At 34.0% G+C, this 23577-nt stretch overlaps 1 pseudogene across 1 annotated transcript; it reads left to right on the top strand.

The window, feature by feature from the left end:
• Window positions 1-8355: 8355 nt before the first annotated feature.
• Window positions 8356-11269, top strand: LOC143257555 (frizzled-4 pseudogene; annotated as a pseudogene). Its single transcript, XR_013031926.1, has one exon. The product of XR_013031926.1 is annotated as a frizzled-4 pseudogene (transcript).
• Window positions 11270-23577: the final 12308 nt, after the last annotated feature.

A 23577-nucleotide genomic window follows, 5' to 3' on the forward strand; every position in this document is an offset into this window, starting at 1 on the left:
CTAAAAAAAATGGTGGAAACATTTACCAAAATAAATAACTTTTAATTAAACATTGATAACTTTAACCTCCCTTATGGTTAGCCAGTTTTGTACTTTGTTAACAAGTATAGTTTTTGGCAAAATGGAAATTTCAGTATTCAGTAACATTGGCTTGCCCTGATTTTTTTTTCATTGAAGAAGATGTTTACTTTGGTCAAGAAACTAACTTCTTTCATGGCTTGTGCTTATTAATAGTATAGCAAACACTATTACCAGTTACCTTTTGTATTTTCATGGAATTATGACATTCAATTTCAATGGTGTGTTTTTGCATTTGGTTCCTAAAATTTTCTTCATCAACTACTATCCTAATAGTAATTAATTTTTAACAAGCAAATTATAAAACTGCAAAAAAATGTTTAGCAACTATATTTATCCTTCCATTTCTGAAAGCTAGGGGGCCTCTGTATGCAATATACATAAGTAACAAAATATACAAGCTTTCCAGTTTTGCTGAAAATAATTCATGCATTTGTTCTTTTTCCTTAGCTAAGTTTTAACATTGTTAGATATGTTATTGTTTTCACAGTGTCTAGTGTACCAAAAGTCTGAAGTTATGTCTTCATATGGCACTTTGTTTTTAAAAAATTCAAGCTGTGTTCGAACTATGCAGATCTGCTTGTGGTAAACCTCCACTTGGAAAGTTAGTATTAATAAATGTAATTTTTACTTTTGAAAGTAGAGGGAGGCAAAGTTCTTTTAAACTGTGTAAATTATATGTTATATATAAAGTAGCTGCCAGAAACATGGAGCTCAGTATAATTTGTAACAGTGTTTGACTCGCAGCAGATTGATTTAGCTGACCTGATTCTTGATAACGGTCTTTAAAATTTGAGTCATCATAAATGTAACACTTGAATGTATTTTATCTCTTCTTCCCTCCCATAATTATAGCTTCATGGTTTGGTTTGTTTTTGAATTTCCCTCAAAGCTACACGAGGGCTATCTGCACTAGCCGTCCCTAATTTAGCAGTGCAAGACCAGAGGGAAGGCAGCTAGTCATCACCACCCACTGCCAACTCTTGGACTACTCTTTTACCAACAGATAGTGGAATTAACCATTACTTTATAACATCCACACGATTGAAAGGGCGAGCTTCATGTAGTTTTGCAATTTCTCTAAGGAAAGCATTTTAAATATTTGTAAATTTTGTTAATCGACTTCTTGCTACTTATTAAGTAAACTACATCACTCACAGCATGAATACCGGTTTGAGAACTAGCTTGTTTTTCTCTGTTCTGTCATCTATGCTCATTACCTAGTTTGTTGTCTCTCTTTGTCAAAAAAAAAACGTAAATGTATGGGTGATGTTATGTATTATAATTTATTTTGGTTGATTCTCCAATTTATTAAGACATTCGACTCGTAATGTGAGGGTCATGGGTTCAAATCTCCATTGCACCAAACATGCTTACCCTTTCAGCTGTGGGGATGTTATAAAGTCACGGTCAATCCCACTATTCGTTGGTAAAAGAGTAGCTCAAGAGTTGGCCGTGGGTGGTGATGACTAGCTGCCTTCCCACTAGTCTTACACTGCTAAATTAGGGATGGCTAGCACAGATAGCCCTCGTGTACCTTTGTGTGAAATTCAAAACAAACAAACAAACCGATTTATTAACATTGTTACACATTAGGATTTCAAATAGCCTGAAACTGAATTCAATTTTAATTTAGAAGTTAATTAAATGTAGAGATGTATCAAATTGTTTATATTTGCCAACAAGATTGATACAATTTTCTTTACTTAACACAACTATATTTTAATATACAAACAACAATACAATTTATAATAAAGATCATTACAAGTAATGATTTATATACAAACATTTTACAAACTTACAAGCAATAATGAGTCTTCTATCTTGTTTGGAACTGAATATTTTATTTACGGTCCACATAGAGCGAATTGATTCTATGTTAATACAAAGGTTGGTTGGTTTTTGGAAATTCGCACAAAGCTACTCGAGGGCTATCTGTGCTAGCCGTCCCTAATTTAGCAGTGTAAGACTAGAGGGAAGGCAGCTAGTCACCACCACCCACCGCCAACTCTTGGGCTACTCTTTTACCAACGAATAGTGGGATTGACCGTCACATTATAACACCCCCACGGCTGGGAGGGCGAGCACGTTTGGCGCGAACCCGCGACCCTCAGATTACGAAGCGCACGCCTTAAAGCGCTAGGTCATGCCAGGCCCTAATACAAAGGTACACTTCCCTTTAAGCACATGTAGGTTTTTCTCCGACGACAATATCTATTACCCTTGTAGAAACGCTAACATCTAAAGTTAATTCTCTGAAGTTGAATGGTACGTGATGTTCGAAATATGTGAACGTTTCTGGCCAAATATCTGTAGTTTTCCAATTAATAAGGTTAATCATAATTATAACTTCCGAGACTTATAATACACTGACCAACAACATTATAGCCCTCGAGTAAGTTTGTGCGAAATTCAAAAAACAAACAAATCTTTCTGGTTGGCGTGTTAATAAATATGTATATATATGTGTGTGTATGTGTGCGTGTATGTGTGTGAGTGAAATATGAGCCATGTTACACTACACAAAGTCTTTTACCATTTTACACTAGTTCTGACACTTTCACAATGCACAGTCTCGTAAACAATTGGCCCGGCATGGCCTAGCGCGTTAAGGCGTGCGCTTCGTAATCCGAGGGTCGCGGGTTCGCGCCAAACATGCTCGCCCTCCCAGCCGTGGGGGCGTTATAATGTGACGGTCAATCCCACTTTTCGTTGGTAAAAGAGTAGCCCAAGAGTTGGCGGTGGGTGGTGATGACTAGCTGCCTTCCCTCTAGTCTTACACTGCTAAATTATGGACGGCTAGCACAGATAGCCCTCGAGTAGCTTTGTGCGAAATTCCAAAAACAATCGTAAACAATTACAGAAATCAAGAAAAGTGTAAAAAAATGGAAGATGCGAGTTTTTTCCACCGCTGTAATTTAAAATTTTCGGAAAAGACAGGTCTGAGTGGTATATAAGGAAACGATGACATAATTATAAAAGTTTCTGATAAAAGTAAGAGTTTTATGGTTATAGATAACCATACAATGAAAGCATCTACAAAAGACAAAAACGTGATCCTAGTAATAACACTGGAGAAAAAACGTGAAGATGTAATTAAAGAGTCTAATAAAAATTCACTTCATAAATATGTAACAAACAATCTTAAGCCAAACAATGGCAAAGAACCTCAATTTTTTAGTCTTCCTAAAGACCACAAAGAAGGTGTCCCTTTGAGACTCGCTAATGTAGAAACTGTCATGACTTATATAGACAGATTACTTTACAATTATTTTTATTTTATTCCTACAAACTTATAAATCCCTAATATTTTCTTTCTTAAGGCTCTACATACTGATAGTAACACCATTAAACCCGGTAGTATGTTATTCAATCTGAATGTTGGCTTATTGTATCCCTCAATCCTTATTCATGAAGGCATTGATTTGGTCATGGGATATGTAGAAAATCATAACGAAAGTTTAGATTTACTGGAATATGCTATTCAACAAATTAAAGACATGCTTAATTTTGTTGTTGAGAAACAGTTGTTTTCAGTTGAATGCTACCTACTATCAGCAGTTATTTGATGTTGTTCCAAGTAATCGTGTACCTGTAACATTTTAAAAGTTATTTGTGTGTATACTAGTGTATAACCCATCAAAACTGACAGGACAAGTCTACCACCTCCACCCCATAGTACACTCTGACCTCACAGGTAACAGAAATAAATCTTGCGAAATCAATCTTGAACAGAAAAGAGGCCGGAAAGTGTAAATGATGCAAACAAACATCTGTAAATTCCTTTGTGAGCAAATAAAAACTAAATCATTCATGAAATTAATTTGTGGCATATATGTAGAATAATTATAAATAAAAATCAGTTAGGTGAACAACTTCTAATATATCGAATATACTTTTATTTACGTCATAAAGTTTATGCATTTGTCTTTAGATTAGGTGATTCCACACTACGTCTTTAGACTTATAATACCAACACTCACTTCACTTATAAGGTTCCATGGTACCCACCCCATAACGGCCTGTCGTCACGAAAATCGTAATAGACAGACACTAATCGAACTGCTCAACTAGGTAAATGAATTTTGGCTTTTATGACTCCCCCATTTCGAGAAATCAAGTGTGACGTGACACAAACATGGCTTTTACATAGGTTAGATTTTAGAAAGGTAAGCTTTAGAACACTGGTTTATGGAAACGCTTAAGAAGCTATACATATGGGTCAGATATACTGACGATATCTTTGGAATGACTATTTAATAAACTTATTACCTTTCTATGATTTACTCCGTAGCTTCCATCCTGCTATAAAATTCACTGCTATGCACTTCAAAGAATCAAACATGTTGTTCGTGATGATCAAATTATCCTAAAAGTTTGTAATCTTGTAACACAACTGTGTCACAATCCTTGCGAGAAACCGCTATAATCACTCGCGTATTAAACGAGTGACTATTATACTAAACAACAAAAAATGTGGTGTTGGAGAAAATACAAATAATTTATGATAATTTGATAGTGCTGATTTCAAATATGTAGTTCGAATTTATCCATCATATATTTATGCTGTAAAATTAAGTTTACTTTGACAGTGTAACAGGCAAAATAATTTTGATAAATTCAAACATTAAATATATTGTATTAATGTAAAATTCCAAATATATTGTTCATGTGTTCTAGTTGTTTTCAATATAGTTGTAGCAAATTGCACCACTTTTGCTTTAGCCCCACACTCATCTGCTCCTCCCAGGAATCACGAAACTAACACGTTAAGTTTGCTATAATATTCCAGAAGTCCCTCAATCGATTATAAAAGAAGCAGAGTCAGATACCTTTCTCTGTTGCCTTTCACTAACTCATTTGATCACTTCACCCTACTCTGTGCACAGTCAAAACAAAGACCAATCTTCTTCCTTTATCACAATCACAAAATAAACAAATTCTGAAAAACGTTTTTTTTAATAATCTAGTTCTATAAGTATAAATTCTTTTATATTTTTTAGAAAATCATTTGAAATACTGGCTTCTTCCACTTCAAGTACAGTCTGAAAGTGCAAAAACCTCCAAACAGTTTATGCTACATTTGTAGAAAATACCTTACAGTTTTATATAAAAAAAAAGACTAAACAGTATATCAATTAAAAACTAAATGTTGCATCTGCAATGAAATCAGTACCTCATGGATTGGTTTTTCACCAGCGAATTGTATAAATCTATCATAACTCGAGAATTAAAGGTGATAAATAATTTTCAAAATGAGTTTTAGAATCATAATAATGAAATTACTCAGAAACAAATGCGTTTCTTCTTGTTGCAGATAAGAATGTTTCTTGCTTCCCAGTCTTATTGTAAGACTTGTACAACTAATGAAAGTCGATCGAAAACTAAGCAAAAACTTGCATAAATTAAGCACTAGTGAATAACCATATATATCTATTCACAAGACTTTATGAAGCTATGGATGCAGAGTTCACAATAGCAATTGGGAAATATAACAAAGCAAATTTTGTTACACATTAGACTCTTTTTGGAGCTATAGTGATTGCTTTTCTTTGTGGTTTTTCGCATTAAAAAATGCACATGCACATGCGCACATGCACGCAGATAAGTATTAATACTCTGGTGCACACCCTAGGGTCCACGGACTTAGCATGGGTATAAAATTTCAGGTTTCTAGGTTTTTCTTATTGAAATTATGATAGCCACACACAGACCCACAGCCAAGTCCTTTTACTATTATAGAATAACTTATTTTGCTTTCAGGATAATTGTGTTACTACATTAAGAGTAAAATATGCCATTGTTTTTTGGCATAAGGAACGATAAAATCTTTATAAGATATTTCAACTTACTAGTTTCTGAAATACAGTCACCATTATTAGAGCTAATTAAAATTGTCGATGGTTTTAAAGTATTATTTACCGAAGTAAGGTTAATCTAGATTCTATAATAACAAAAAGATGTGATTGTGGGTCTGCGTGCGTGTGTGTGACCTCTATAACTCCGAAAGCGAAGAGTCTAGAAACCTGAAAGTTCGAATGTATGCTAACCAGACCCTGATGGTATGCACCTGTATTTTATTACTTACTCATATGCGTGCAAGTGTGCATGTCTGTGTATGTGTGACCGTCATAGCTACAAGAGGAAAGAACCTAGAAACCTGAAAGTTTTCACCCATACTAAGTGGACCCTAAGGACGTGAAGCAGGGTATTATTACTTATCTACGACAATGAGCAACTTTTATGAAAAAAAACGCATATAAAAGAAATGGTTATTTAGGTTAAAAATAGAAATCCAGGCAGACAAGAACGTACTTGTATGTTTAGATGTATGATTACCATAGCTCCAAGAGAAATACCAAGAAACCTAAAAGTTTGCACCCATACTAAGTGAACCTTGAGAATATGCACCTGGGTATTAATACTTTTCTTATTCATGTGAGTGTACATTTTTTGAATAAGGCAAGTGGGCAACAAAACCCACATACATATTGTAGATATAAATGAGAGATAGACAGATATCATTTTTTTCAATATTATACTTTACACGTATCATTTTATACTTTCAGCATAGAGACTGTCAACAAAAATATTAGGCTATACTTTTGTTGTTGAGCAATATGATATAAAAGCCATTGTCACCACAACGCACTAGCTTATATTATATATATATTTAAGTTATTATATAAGAAACCACCCCTTTTTTGTATCATTTTTCGATAGATTGCCTCTTTAAAACATTCACTCGCATTCACGCACGTGTCTGTTTGTCTGTGATTTATATTTATAATTTGTAATATAAGGAACCACTTCTTTAATTATAACTGTTATTATAGAGCGTGTATGTAAGTCCGTCTTCGATTTTTTTGAGAGAAAAGCTAATACTATCTAACCTGAAGTGCTGAAATGGTAAAAAAAATTCTAATAGATTATAATAATATGTGATAGACATTGCGACATCAAATGTAAACTTGATTATTTAACGCAATGATAACTCTTAATTTACTGTACTTTTTACGACTTTTTTATGTTTCCTGAAAATAAAAATGTTTAAAGTATTTCTCACTGTTCTTCCACGCGACAATAGGTTTAAAATACACACACTGACACAATCATCTAGAATATATAAACTTAACATCCCAAGCTAGTTAGAAGCTTTCGCTAGTCGGGGATAACGACATTTATAAAATCTTACCTTGTTTCATGCTACCAAATCTAATCAGTTAGACTTAATCCAGTAATAATGTTTAAGAGTTAGCAATTATTTTTTATTTATGATATTAAAAGTAGTAAAACACCCATCAGTTTGTGTGCAGTGGTGAATTTAAAGTACCTTGGGAATGCTATCATATTACTAATGGGAGAGTTGTCATCTAGATGTTGTATAAAAAAAGTATACAAATAGGTCTATTATTAAAAAGTATTTTCAAAAATACTAACATATATATATAAAAAAAAAACGGCTCGTTTGGGTTGAGAATTTTTTTACATAGAGCCGTTTTTACATATATATTTTTCTTTACAAGTGGGTTTTCTCGACATCACTGAAAAATACTAACACAGTTTGCTTTGGGCTTTAGGGCAGAAATGACCAGGTGGTTAGGATGCTCATTTTCCACTCTGAGGGTTGCGGATTCGAATCCTCGTCACACCAAACAGGGTAAAAGAGTAGTCCAAGTATAAGCAGTGGGTGGTGATAACTAGTTGCCTTCCATCTAGTTTTACACTGCTAAATAAGGGACTGCTAGCACAGGTCTCCCGTTGGGACAGCGGTAGGTTTTCAGATTTACAACACTACAATCAGATGTTCCATTCCCCTCAGTGGATACAGCAGATAGCTTGATGTGGCTTTGCTATAAGAAAACATACATACATACATGCTAGTGCAGATAGCTCTCGTGTAACTGCGCGAAATTCAAAACAATCATTGGGCTTTAAGCCTCTACAATCTTATAATTTGCTCAGAAAGTTTGTAAAATCATAATTTATGTCCATTAAACCAGAAACCAGATCGAAAACTGCACGAGATTTTTGTGTCAGAAATAAACTTTGAGGAAACAATTATAGCCCTTCAATTATGAGAAGTAACTTATTATATCACAAAACACCACATCTAATTTTATTTCTTTACTGTGTCATTCAGCTGCCTGTTGATGAAACTTCAGTAAAAAATCAAGTTATCTTTAACTTCATATCACTCGGGTCTGATTAACACATACGCTTCTACCAATCACAAAAAACTTCTGCTTGAGCGTAATCTTCTTGTCGTGATACTGGCTCGGATTAGTTAAAAATTCCAGAAGCAACTCGAACTCAGAGTATTTAGCGTTCAAAGTCAGCTTCAGTAAATACATATGTATATACAACCCCGTAAGGATGACACATATGCACATATGCAAAATCAAGCTAAATCTGTGAAAGATATGGAATGTGTTTGAAGAAACATGGTTCTAGTATATGAAAAGACATGTGCAATCCATATGACTTTTTTCACTCTACTTTTTCAGTTTTACAAGCTACTTTGACGCATTTGAAAATAGCTGTACTTTATTCCACTAACGAGAGCACAGGGTCTGTCTATTCATGCACTGAAAACTAAAAATTCGAATCTATAGAAAGTCTAAGTTTAACACAAGTTTCTTCAGACAATGGCCCTGCCTTCCTCGGATACACGACGCCAGCTCCCTGCTATGAGTTTAGCTTTTCTCTGTCTGGCTGTTTTGGCTGCATGTGGATATCAGCCGACACGCAAATGCGAGCCTATTCGCTCAGAATTATGCAAGGGTCTGGGCTACAGTGATACTGGAATGCCGAACCTGGTGGGAAGCGAGCTACAATCTGAAGCAATGTTGCAGCTCCAGACCTTCGTACCTTTAATTCAATACGACTGTTCCTCACGTCTAAAGTTTTTTTTGTGCTCCGTGTACTTGCCTATGTGTACCGAAAAAGTGTTAGAGACCATAGGGCCCTGTCGACCTCTCTGTAAGAGTGTCAAATCACGCTGTGAGCAGGTGCTAGAGAACTTTGGGTTTCACTGGCCGGCCTCCCTTAACTGCTCCAAGTTTCCACCTGTAAACAACCAAGATCATATGTGTATGGACGGACCCGAGACCAAAAATTATGAAAAATATCATCTATTCAATTCTGAGTTCAAGAGTAAGGTTCGAGCATTTAGTCCTAATCACACCAACCCGAAAATATTGGGTGGAGAGAAGGGAACGTCCATTGGTCTCAAGAGCAGGCATTATGGACTTTGTGAGGACTACAAGCTGTCTCATTTATACTACTACATCAACAGAACCCGCCGTTGTGCTCAGAAATGTTCAGCAAACATTCTTTTCACCCATGACAACAAGGACTTTATTGATATATGGGTGGCAGTGTTGGCCAGTGGGTGTTTTCTGTCCACTCTTTTCACCATCCTCACTTTTCTAGCAGATATTAGCAAGCCATGCTATCCCGAAAGAGCCATTCTTTTCCTCAGCGCTGCCTATAATGTATATAGTATTGCATATATAACCCCACTTGTTATTCACAGAGATGAAATTGCATGTCATGTGGACAGTCAACACGGAGTTTCTATATTGATCCAAGAAGATCTGGATAATATTCACTGCACTATTAACTTCATGTTATTGTACTTCTTTGGTATGGCTGGCGCTATTTGGTGGTTGATTCTCACTGTGACGTGGTTTCTGGCAGCCAAGCTAAAATGGAGTCACAAGGCCATCATGAGACAAAGTACTTACTTCCATTTAGCTGCCTGGGCCTTACCATCCATCAAAACTATTGTCGTCTTGGTTACGGGGAACGTTGAAGCTGACGAGCTGACAGGCACGTGTTATGTTGGAGCACACTATGGTAACACACTAATTGCATTCGTCATCGCCCCCTCCTTCGTTTATCTTCTAATGGGGTCAGTATTCCTAATCTACGGGATCGTAAGCGTATTTCGCTCCGGTTCCTCCCATGAGTCAGAGAGACTTGATATTAACACAGTCAGAATTGGTATTTTTGCCGTGTTATATACTATTCCAGCTACCTGTGTATTGGGTGCCAACTTCTATGAATACTTTTCTCGAGAACAGTGGCTGGTTGTCGGATCAGGTTCACGACCTAGGATGGAATTTTTCACCCTTAAAATTTTCATGTCACTCGTGATTGGGATAACAACCGGTTTGTGGGTGTGTTCGAGTAAAGAGCCTGTTACCGTATGGGGGAGAAGATGGCAAAGCATTACCAAGAGACGGAGAAAAAACTTGCCACTTACCTATAGGCACCATGGTTTCTCTCAGAAGCACGTAATCATGAACATGTCGAAAATGCACCCTTTTAAAAGAGGTAGTGAAACGGTAGTCTAAAAACTTACAAAAATGCTAGAGAGGAAGTGAAATTATATGCTAGAAACACCAAAACCTGAAAAGGCCTAACAGAGAAAGTTAAGTAGTTAAGGGAAACTTAATGCAAAACACAAGAACTTTCAAGAAAAGTACAGCAAGATTAATAATTTAGTTGCAGATATTATTACGAAGTTCTAAATATACGTTTTTTTTTTGTTTATCTTAATGCATTTTATTTTGCTTATAACAGGGAGTTCGGTTTTGTTTCAGCTTCTGTATTAATTATCTTTTGTGTATCAATTACACGAAAATAGTTATAACAGCTTATGTGCTTACTACTCAATAGATTATATTGAATTTCTTGGTTTATTGGTTTCAGGATGTTTTTCTTCTTTATTAAAATAATGGTTATTTTTAGTACACCTAAAATACGATAATGTGTTTTCAAAACTAAATTTTGTAAGATATTAGGAGAGTCAGTTATTAATCGTCATCAAGATTTGGTTTGTTAACATACCAAGAAGACATGTTATTACATAATTGTAATTAATATAACGTATATAAACAACATACTTTCCTTAGAACAATCGAGTAATGTTCTAATCATTATCTGTGTACATTTAAAAATATAATTCTTTGAGGTTAACCAGCAAACACACAAATGACTATTAGACTTTGAAGTTGCAAGGAACTCAACGATCCTGCTATTTTCAACAGAATATTAGTTAAGAGGTATAATATGGCATGTTTTAAGTAGTTCTTAAAAGATAAGTAAATAAAAATTGTGTTTTGTAAAAGATCAATTTGTAAATATATATATTTTAAAGTAAACAAATATTTCATAATTTTAATCGTGTATTCCTATAGCTTGAAATATTAATTCTGAACAGATACAATTTTATACTTAGCCATAACTTTATCATTTTCGTTATTTTTAGCATCTAAAGAAAAAAGTATATCAACAAAGCATCTTTTCACGTAACATATTATCTAAAAACATTTTTAGAAACAAAGTCAAAAACAACAAGCGTCGCAAATAAATGACAGACGAATAAAACTAGAGTACAATCCGCAAGGTGGGAAAGTAAAATAAAAATATAGCAAACTAGAATGTGAGTAAAATAAAATATACCGTAAGAAAATGAGTATTTTATTTAGTTATTTAAAATGATATTTCAACTTTTTTTCAATTTTTAGCGAAAGTACCTGATTCTCTCGGAATATTACGTTGATATACTCTAGGTGACTATGGACTTATTGTAGCAGAGAAGAATCGTCAAAAATATTTTAAATACTTTTATTTCCAAGAAACATAAAAACGTTCGAAAAGAAAGTGCAGTAAATTTAGAATTAATTATTACCTATGAACGTTATCATTGTGTTAAATATTTTAAATTTATACTCGATGTCACAATTTCTATCAGTTTATCAGAATCTATTACAATTTTTACCGTTGAGGTGCTTTAGGTTGGACAGTATTAGTTGTTTCCCAAAAAAATCACACAGACGAATGCAAACACGCCCTATAATAATATTATTATTATAATTAAAGATGTGGTTCGTTATATCACAATTAAATATATGAATTGCAGCCAAACAAAAGCAATCTATCGAAAAATCACATAAAAAAGTGGTTTCTTATATAACAACTTTTAATATATGTAAAAGCCAGTGCGTTTTGATAACAATACATTCCAGCAATGACTTTTATATCATGTTGCTTAACAATAAAGTATAGCCTAAAATATTTTGGTTTAGAGTCTGTGTGCCGAAAGTATAAAATGGTACATATAAACTACAAAACTGAGAAAAACAGTTGATTTCTGTCTATCTATAATAATAATATTTAATATAAGAAACTACTTCTCTTTTTTTTTGCCAACTTGCCTCATTCAAAAGAGGTGCATTCACATGGATATAAGTAATAATACCCAGGTGCATACCCTCAAGGTCCATTTAGTATGGGTGCAAAATCTCAGGTCTCTTGGTTTTTTCTCTTGGAGCTATGGTTATCATACATCTACAAATGTACATGTGCGTTCACAAGTACGTTCTTGTCTACCTGGATTTCTATTTTTAACCTAAAGAACCATTTCTTTTCTATGTTTTTTTTTTTCATACAAAGTTGTTCACTATCGCAGATAAGTAATAATACTCTGGTTCATATACTTAGGGTTCACTTAGTATGGGCAAAATTTTCAGATTTCTAGGTGCTTTTGTGTTGGAGCTATGACGGTCACACATACATAGATAGACACGTGCACGAGTGCATGTCTACTTGTATGTAATTTCTACAATATAAGGAACCACGTTTTTCCTATGTGTTTTTTCGCTACCCTGCCTCATTAAAAAGGTACGTGTGCACGTGAATAAGTAATAATACCCAAAATACATACCCTAAGGTCCATTTAGAGTATGTGAAAAATTTCACGTTTCTAGGTTCTTTCCTTTTGAAGTAGTGGCCTGACATGGCCAAGCGCGTAAGGCGTGCGACTCGTAATCCGAGGGTCGCGGGTTCACGCCCGCGTCGCGCTAAACATGCTCGCCCTCCCAGCCGTGGGGGTGTATAATGCGGTCAATCCCACTATTCGTTGGTAAAAGAGTAGCCAAGAGTTGACGGTGGGTGGTGATGACTAGCTGCCTTCCCTCTAGTCTTACACTACTAAATTAGGGACGGCTAGCACAGATAGCCCTCGAGTAGCTTTGTGCGAAATTCCAAAACAAACAAACAAATCTTTTGAAGTTATGGCGATCATACACACACGCACGCAGACCAACAGACATGCTTGTTTATTATTATAGACTATATTTATTTTAAAATAATGACTGCTAGTAGGTAAACTACACCGTAAAAAATTCATATAGACGGTGCTTATTCGTTTGATAGTAAAATAGATATAATGTAAAGTAAATATGTATACGCATGTATGTACAGCTTTTTTATATTACAAAAGTGATTATGTAGGCAGCCCAATCTTGATAGTTATTCAAGGAAGGGTTTTTATCTTTCATCAGTAATGCCCCTTCATATATTCATATATTTAAGCAATTGTTATATTCTCCCAAAATTCCGATTTCAGAAAGTATTTCATTTGACAGTAGAGGTGTTGAAATACGATGTTCAGAAAGTAGTTTCTTTTTGTGTAAACTGTTTGATATTGACGGACAACCAATTTTAAATATATATCTTGGAACATTGTGTACATTTTAGTTGTAGATGTTTAACGTCTGATGAAGTTTGTCAAAATACAGTTTTGTTTGAAATAAACTATCACGTAAAAAGTCTGGAAAATCATTAACTTAAATTCAGGTGTGTAAGTTCGCACTGAAAGCTAAAAATTGTTAATAAAATAAATACAGCCATAAACTACAGTTTTAATGATATGAAAAGTTTTACTTATCAGAACTTAGTAGTCATACTTATTTTTTAATAAGAACGAAAACGGTATGGTAATTACCCAAACTTCTCTATAAATTCAGTATGACAATGTTTTACATAATATACAAATTACTTACACAAATATTTTTGCAAACTCTGTATGGTGATAGATCGCACATTAAAATCTCTTTAAATACAAAATGGTAATGCCTGACATAGTTTATCCATTATTATAATTACGTATCTGTAAATTCGCAAAGAGAATGTCAATACATTGTACCAACAACGTACTTTACCTTGTCTGTATACAGAGATATGTAATATTTTACATACTGTGTCTATTTCTTTTAGCCATGTATCTGTAAACTGAGAATATTTTAAATATTGTACACACTATTGCAATACATTCTTTGTAAACTTACAGTTGTTTACAGAGCGTACTCGTTGCTTATATGAATTGCTCTGTAAGTTCAGTACACTTAGGTTTTACATAATTTTACATTTTTTATACTAATGTTTTTGTAAACTCACGAAAATAATATTCTACTTAGTGTATCCATTAGCACCCACTGCCAACTCTTGGGATACTGTTTTACCAACGAATAGTAGAATTGATCGTCACATCATATCGCCCCTTTGGTCGTAAAAGCGAACATGTCTGATAGGACGGAAATTCAAATCTGGGACCCGCAGGCTGAAAGTCGAGCGTCCCTAAAGATATGACCGTGCAAGCTCAACTTCTGTGTAATCTCAGTAATGTTCTTTAAGCATCCACTTGCTTCAAGTAGTTTGCAAAATAAGTATGACATTATTTTACCTAGTGTATTTATCACTTGACTTGAATTCCCTCTAAACTCAATAATGTCTACATAGTATATCTTTTAATTATATACATTTCTCTGTAAAACCACTATGGTAATGCTGTACATAAACTCCCAGTTACTCACATTAACTTCCCTGCAAACTTAGTAAAATTTTACATAGAGTACTTAGTACATACACTACGTTGTATCTAGACTAAATATGTTTCTTTCATTTATAGTGTACCCATTACCTACATTACTTTCGCTATAAAATAATGGAAAGCAAACTTTACATAATGCACCCATTACTTACCCCAACTTTAATTGGTACCTATTACTTACCTTAATTTCGCTATAAAATAATGGAAAGCAAACTTTACATAATGTACCCATTACTTACCCCAGCTTTACTGGGTACCCATTACCTACTTTAATTTCCCTATAAAATAATGGAAAGCAAACTTTACATAATGTACCCCTTACTCACCTCAGCTTTAATTGATACATATTACTTACCTTAATTTCTCCGTAAACTCAGTAAGTCTGTGTAGTGTACTTTTTATTCGTATTAACTTCTCTTTAAACGCAACGATAATGTTCTATATTGTGTCTCAATCGCTACATTAATACAGCTATTAGGAATAGTTGTAAGTAAAGTACCCATTACTTTTACTAGCTTCTCTATAAACACAGTAATGTTGCTGTGTAGTGCACAGATTACCTACATTAACGCTCCTCTAAACTCACAATGGTAATATGTTACACAGTGTACGCATTACCTCTATGTAAACTCAGGAACGTTATTCATAGAATATCTATTAAAATTGTTTATTTGTTTTTTAATTTCGCGCCAAGCTACATGAGGGCTATCTGTGCTAGCCGTCTATAATTTAGCCGTGTAAGACTAGAGGGAAAGTAACTAGTTATCATCACCCACCGCCAACTCTTGGACTACTCTTTTACCAAGAAATAGTGGGATTGACCATCACATTATATTGCCCCACGGCTTAAATGGCAAGCATATTTGGTGTTAGAGGGATTCGAACCCATGACTCTCATGCCGAGCCCTATTAAGATAGTAAATAGATAACACACCACTTTAAAACCTATACACAATTAAAAACATTTTCGAATTCAGGCCAATCTACGGCTTCTGAAACGTGGACTACATGTTTCGACATTTACCATGTCATCATCAGGAATAAACTTGGCCTACCCTATAAGACTCAGTATTGTCTGTCATTGGTGCAGCGAATTTATGAAATAATTCGAAACTTTGTTTATTCACTTTTAATATTTTAGTTACATACTAATTAACGCTTGCTTACATCTAAGTTAATGATTATATATTGGTCTCAACCTGTTTACGTTTATCGTTTAGATATATATTGCTAACATTTCATATTTTAATTACCTACTGATTTTTAGCTGTTTACATCGAAGATCTTGCATCATTTAGTTTGTATAGTCAACATTTTAACTACACTGTGTTATGTTTCCAGTTGTGTGTTAGTCAATAGGATCTGTTTACACTTAAATCATTTACTTATGTACTGATTATTTTATTTGTATGGTCAACATTTCAGTTATGTTAAAAGCTTCATTTTTGAATTACCTTCTGATTTAGTGTTGTTTCATTAGTAGTTTCAGCTTTTACAGTAAGGAAGATCATTTTTAGAACAGACACGACGTTTTGATCACTGGTGCGACCATTCACAAGAAGTACATTCTCATGTAATCTAATCTTAGATGTAAACACTCTAAGAAACCTTCATATGCATCACAGAAAACATCGATAAAGAAGTTACGTACTTAACTTAATACTTCGCTAACGTAAATCTCTTTCACACAAAAGATACTGAAATCGTTAATGAGGTTAAAATACACAGATAAGAGACACTTAACGAACACACAGACTCAGAAGCACCCCATATAACAAAGTAAATCTAACCACTTCTACTATCAAATATATAGAAAATATTAGCGAACCTCCATAAGGAATCTGAAAAAGACAAACACAGAAATATAACCTTAACATAACGACTAGATTCATTTTCATACCTGGATGGAATGAATATTAAACACACGTTAATAAACATGTATAAGAAACCCCTTACATTAGAAAACATTTACCAAACCAAGTGTAACAATTACCCAACCTTTGGCATAGGTGAAACAAGAAGTAATTCAAAACTCAGATTAAAGAAACAAACAAAGAAAAAAAATTCTCAAATCCATGAATATACAAACATAAGGAACCCCAGTTTTTCTGAACAGAATGATACAATATTAAAACACGAACCTAGCATGAAACCTTATTAACAAAATCAAACACTTCCACAATTAGCAAAGTATGGCGTTTTGCAGAAACGAAACATACCACAAAACCAATAATAATACTTTTTAGAACAATAAAAACAACATTCAATGTTTATTTTTGATAGGACCTAACGTGCCGAACTGTGGATGCGAAGACCCCTCATTCTTATCCTGTCCCCTCCATTCAAATAGAAACAAAAAAAAATGATAATAAAAAATTAGTGCTCTGCAGTGTGGGTACAGTGCTCGTATGATAAGTTTGGCAGTCAACTCACATTATTCAGCTTGGCTGGATTGGCCTAAGAGATGATAGTGGGTTGACTATAGCTGCTGGCTGTTAGCTCAAAGTCATCAATGTCTAGTGCAAATAGTCTTATATGAATATCCGAAACAAATAAAGGAAAAAAATACAATTCAAAGTTGTCAGGAATGTTTAAAGTGTATATATTGAAACAGGACTTTGGTAAAATTTAATAGTATTCATCGCAAAACATTAGATTTAAAGCAGTAAATTACTATTTAAACAATTTGTAAATAGATTATAATTTTATCAGTAAATTGTTCTTGGGCAATAAATAACAATCTAAAAACTAAATAAGTGTGAAAATAATCTGGGCACAAATTAAATGTTAATATATTCTATTTTAAGTGTCGGAAATTTGTTAAGCAAAAGACAATTCAAGTCTTTATAGATTCACTGACATTGGTCTAATGCGGTTTCATATTTGGAGATCAAATCTAATAAACATAAGGTTCTAACTCTGTACATAGCTTGACATTTTCGTTTTCTATTTATGTATTTTTTATGAACATTATTCATTGTTAAACTTGAATATTTCCAACGCTAAAATTTGAGGTTTAGTTCTGCTAACAATATAGGGAAGTATAAGACAGAAAAGTTAATTGATTAAGGGCATTTAAATAAAAGGGTCATAAATTAATGGTGCCAGGGATACCACTGAAAATTAATTGTGGGGATGAAGTTATAAGTAGATTACTAGGGCTGTATGTCAAGCTTAAGTTATTATGTAAGGAGATACAGACTGGCTGTTTGGACTTTTAGATCAGTTTAATGGAAGAAGGTAGCTTTTTGGAATAAATAGTTTACATATAATTTTTTTGCAAATGCTATTAACGAAGCTGTAAGGGAAGTTTTAAGCTAGGACTAGACAGTAGTGAAGGCGAGGATAAACTAAATACAAAAAACTGAGATGCAGAGAAAAGTTCGGAGTAAGAAATGAGTACAAAAGTAGTTTTAAGGGTAGGATTAATTGTTACTATTATAATGCTAAAAGAATAGGAAATAAAATAAATGACCTTAGAGCGCTCTTAGGAATTAATCATTTTGATATAATGGGAGTAACTGAAATTTGGTTAAATGTAGATGATTTTGATTACGGAAATTTCTTTGATATACAGGGTTATAGGTTATTTAATATGAAGAGAATACTAAAGAGAAGCGGAAGAGTGGCCCTGTATCTAAAGAGTCAATTAAATCATGTTGAAGTTGAGAATATTAAGAATAATAGCATGGAGATTGAATCCATTTGGGCTTATGTTAGTAGATATCGAGGGAAAAACTCTTAGTAGGAATTTGTTACAGACAACAAGATGAAACTGATGAAATTAGTAAGAATTTTATGATGAGAATAAGGCTTCAGATGTTAATGAAGTCATGATTATGAGTCATTTTGATTTCAGCATTTATATTTTGGAAATTTTAGAGTCAAACCGCGAAGAAAAAATTTTAGAAATTGTTCTAGATAATTTTATACTCCAATTGGTCAAGGAAATTACTAGAGACAATGTTATTTTAGATTTATTATTAACTGAGAGTTTGGAAATTGGTGAACAACTGGGTGTAAATGATCATTGAACTTTTAAGTTCAACGTTTTTTGTTGTTGTTTTTTTTGTAAATAGAGATAAGGAATAGTGATATTTTTGTTACGAGTTTCAAAAACAAATTTTGAAGGGATGCAACAAGAATTATCTGTTGTGAATTAGTCTCTGAGTTACTCAGAAACAGTGTTCAGATATGGAAAGTTTTTAAGATAAATTTCTAGATATTCAAGATAATCGTTTTCCTTCCAGAAAGAACAGGACGGCTGCAAGTTTTGAAAAAGGTTAAGAATTGGATGGATGAGCCACTTGCTACTAGTTTTTTTGTGAATCCTTGAATAGTAGTCAGATGCTGAAGGATTAGATGTTAGTTGAAAATTGTTCTACTTATTATAGTCCCATTAGTATTACAACAGTTGGGGAAAAGTTTAGAAAGTTTGTTAAGGGATACTTTTCAAAGTCATTTAACAGAATTTAGAATTTTATTGTATGGTCAACACGGTCTCACTAAGAAAATTTTGGCTTAGAAATCTTTAGACATTCTTTGAAAAGGTTGCTGCTTATGTGGATGACAGTAAGAGCGTAGACTTGAATTTTTAGAAAGCATTTGATAAGATGCTATATAAAAGGCTTGTAAACATTATCTCTATAGGTGTGGGGGATAGGTTAGAAAATTGGATAAAAGAGTGGTGGATGAGACAAAGCAGCGAAATGTTATAAATGAAGTTCAGTCAAACTAGATTAATGCCGCAAATGAGATACCTCAGTCTTAGGACCTTTGCTCTTTTTGATTTACACCAATAGCATAGATAAAGGAATAGTTAATAAATTACTTAGGTTTGTCGATAATATTAAGATCTTTGTTGTTGATGACTGTGAGTATGATGTTACAGATTTACAAAAGGATTTAGATATTTAGTGAATTGGACAAATAAATGACAGATGAATTGTAGTTATAATAAATACATTGTAAATACGTATTTTATTACAATTTAAATTATAAGTACAATCTGGATCGGAATAACCTTAACAGTGTTACCAATGAAAGTATCAGTTAATCATACTCTAAACCATCCAATCAGTGTGCTGTTGCTAGTGGTAGATCAAATAGGATTTTCTGTTTTATCTACAGAAATAATTGAATACAAGTCTAAAGAGGTTATAATTTCATTGTACAGGTCACTGGTTAGCCCAGATTTGGAGTTTTGTGTTCAGTCTTGGGCTCCTTACTCATGGAAATACATTAAATTTTTGGAAAATGATTCAGGGTAGTGTTATTAAAATGGTACCTGAGATGGAGGGGTTGTTAAAGGAAGAGAGGTTAAGATATTTGAAATTGTTTTCTCTTGAAAAAAACGTTAGAGGGAATCTTATTGAAGTGTTTACGATTGTAAAGGGAGTTGATAATGTTGATGCATCATCATTTTTCATACTTAATGGTGAGAACAGTAAGATTAGGGAACATAAATATAAATTTTGGCAGGGTTGCTGGCTGTAGGAATGGGTTGCCTTTTGTTTAAGAAAAAGTTTAAGAGAAAGCTTGCTGACTATATGAATGATAAGGTTTGGCTTTGAGATTTTATTTTAATTTTTTGTTTAGTAGTTTTAGTTTAGATTATAATATGGGACAGCCTAGATCAGGGGTTCTCAACCAGGGATGCTCGCACCCTTTGGGGTGCGAGATAACATTTCAGTTTTTTTGTTTATATTAAGGGTACTGTCCTATATATTCAAAAAATACGTTCGATTTTTATTTCTTATTTTTCTTGTTACAGACGTAGCTTATTACCTTGTTACGATAAACTATCGTTTCTACCGTCACCGGCGCAGACCGAAATCTTAATGTACAACTGTAAATAAACAACATACGAAACGTAAACGTGACCTAAATACTCAGCACAACTAATTAGGTTACGTTCGTGAACGCCGTCTTAAAGTGTCTATTATTTATTTATGTTATGTATTCACGTGCTCGTGACTCGAGAAACTTCCAAAAGTATCCAGAATTAATCGATGACGTCATGTGACGTATATTCGAGAATGTTCTAGAAAGTTTCGCAGAGTATATAAACCCATGCGTGATCCTATGGTAGTCAGTGCATTGTTGATTCTGTGTTCGTGCAAAAACTTCATTATGTCTAAAAAAGGAAATGGAATGATGATTATGAGAAGTTTGGTTTCACTTGCATCGGAACAACTGAGGATCTGCAAAAACCCCAGTGCATGCTTTGTGATGCTGTCCTTTCAAATGCAAATTTGAAGCCATCTAAGCTGCAAGAACACTTCAACAACCAGCATGGTGGAGCAGCTGTTGCAGGTCATGATGTTGAATCGTTGAAAGGTAGAAAGACCCGCTTTGGTTCTCGAGCAACCCTTCCAAAATTAGGTTTGATATCTGCTGACAAACCACTGCTGATGGCTTCGTACTATGTGGCGTATAAAGTAGCCAAATCAAAGAAGCCCCATACAATTGCAGAAGAGGTAATAAAACCGTGTGCATTAGAAATGGGAACAATTGTTCTGGGAAAAGAAGCCTCAAACAGGCTTAAATTAGTGCTGTTATCAAATAATGTTATTCAAAACCGAATTGGTAATTTAAGTTCGGACATTTTGGACCAAGTTATCGCAATTGGACGAAACAACTGATGTTGCAAATTGCAGTCAACTCATCGCACTAGTGAGGTATGTCCATGATGGTACCATAATGGAAGATTTCCTGTTCTGTGAAGATCTGAAAACAACCACAAAAGGGAAAGATGTCTTCCAGTGTGTGAAGAACTTCTTTGCGAAATCTGATTTAGATATCCAAATTATTGGTTATGTGTGTACCGACGATGCTCCTGCTATGCTAGGAAATAAATCAGGATTTTTTGCACTGATGAAACAAGAGACTCCGCACTTGCAAGGTACTCACTGTTTTCTTCATCGACATGCTTTGGCATCAAAAACATTGCCTCCAAAGTTGAAAAAGGTCCTTGACACTTCTGTGAAGACCACCAACTGGATTAGGGGTCGCGCTCTGAACCACCGCCTCTTGAAGTCGCTTTGTGAAGATTTTGGAAGTGAGCATTCAGTTTTGCTTTTCCACACAGAAGTCCGCTGGCTGTCACGTGGGAGAGCTTTAACGCGCTTCTTTGAACTGCGAGAAGAAGTCAAAACTTTTCTGAAGGAACGTGACTATGATCTGCCCGGAGAAATAGAATCACAAGAATTTAACCAAATGCTAGCCTATTTGAGTGATATTTTCACTCGTATGAATGACCTGAGTGTATCTCTTCAAGGGAAAAAACATAAACATATTGAAATGCTGCGAAAAGTTAAATGCTTTCAAAGAAAAGTTACATCTTTTGTTTCGACAAGTTAAAAGAGGGAATCTTTCAAATTTTCCATCACTCGAAGAAATGGTAGGTGAGGATGAGTCCCTAATTCCATGTGTGTGTGAAGAAATTGTGGATCATTTGGAAATACTATTAAAGTCATTTTGATGGATATTTTGGAGGAGAAATGGAAACTTCTGAAGAATGGATTATGAATCCATACTCCTTCAATTTGGATAATATGTCAGATGATAAAGAACTGAAGGAATATCTTATTGAACTGCGCAGAAATCGAGTTCTTGAAATGCAGTTTGAAAGCAAAACATTGGAACAATATTGGTGTTTGGCAATGGGCATGTTTCCAAGACTTTGTGAAAAAGCACTAAATGTGCTCATCCCATTTGCGACAACATACTTATGCGAGTTTGGATTTAGTGCCCTTTTGTCAATCAAGACAAAATCTAGAAATCGCTTGGGTGCACAGACTTGCGGATTGCTATCAGCAACAAAGTGCCACGCTTTGAAAAACTCGAAATAAATAAACAGGAACAAAAGAGTCATTAAATTTAAATTGGCTTATGAACATTTGAACATTTTAAATTCAAAGAAATTTCATTTCATGCATGGATGAAAATTTATTTTTTGTAGGCCATTGCCATGTAGGGTTTATGCAACTTTTAGTTTGTTGTAATATTTTTTTCTTTTCCAAATGTTTCGTTTTTGTTTATATATCATTAAATACTAATTTTAAAAAAAATTGTTTTGGCCACCTTCACCTTTATTCTTAAATAAATAATTTGTTTTGTTTTGAATTAAGCACAAAGCTACACAATGAGCTTCCTGTGCACTGCCCGCCACGGGTATAGAAACCCGGTTTTTAGTGTGTAAGTCCGTAGACATACCACTGTGCCACTGGGGGGCAAATAAATAATTACTGTGAGGGGTGCGAGAACATATTAAAATTTTTTAGGGGTGCGGGGCATAAAAAGGTTGAGAACCACTGGCCTTGATGGTACAATAGGTAAGTTGTTTTCCCTAAATACTATCTTATGCTATCCCTAGTTTGGAACTAATAAAATAAGGAAAGACAGTTGATTAACAACGCTCACCGTCAAATTTTAAGGTATTCTTATCAGATTAAATAGCAGTATTTTGATCATTTGTCTTATAACTTTTTTTTTCAGAAATAACCTTTGGTCTAAAAATTCATTAAGAAAGCAAGTAGAGACTCGAAAAACATTTACGGTTAAACTGTAGTAAAATTATTTTATTTTTCCGTCTGCTTTAAAATATATATATTATGAAGCGTGTTTCTCTAATATCTATGAAGTTTTTAGTTTACAACAGGAGTTATAGAGCTCAATATCTTTTAGAAAGAACACGAACGCCATTTAAAGTAAACTAGTCTAGAAAAACTTTTAAAAATTGTTTTAATAAGATAAATAAAAAGTTATCATTTATAATGCTAGAAATGGGAATATTACGATTGTGCTAGATATTT

Source organism: Tachypleus tridentatus, chromosome 7 (genome assembly GCF_004210375.1).
Source record: "Tachypleus tridentatus isolate NWPU-2018 chromosome 7, ASM421037v1, whole genome shotgun sequence".
NCBI classification, from domain to species: Eukaryota; Metazoa; Arthropoda; class Merostomata; order Xiphosura; family Limulidae; genus Tachypleus; species Tachypleus tridentatus.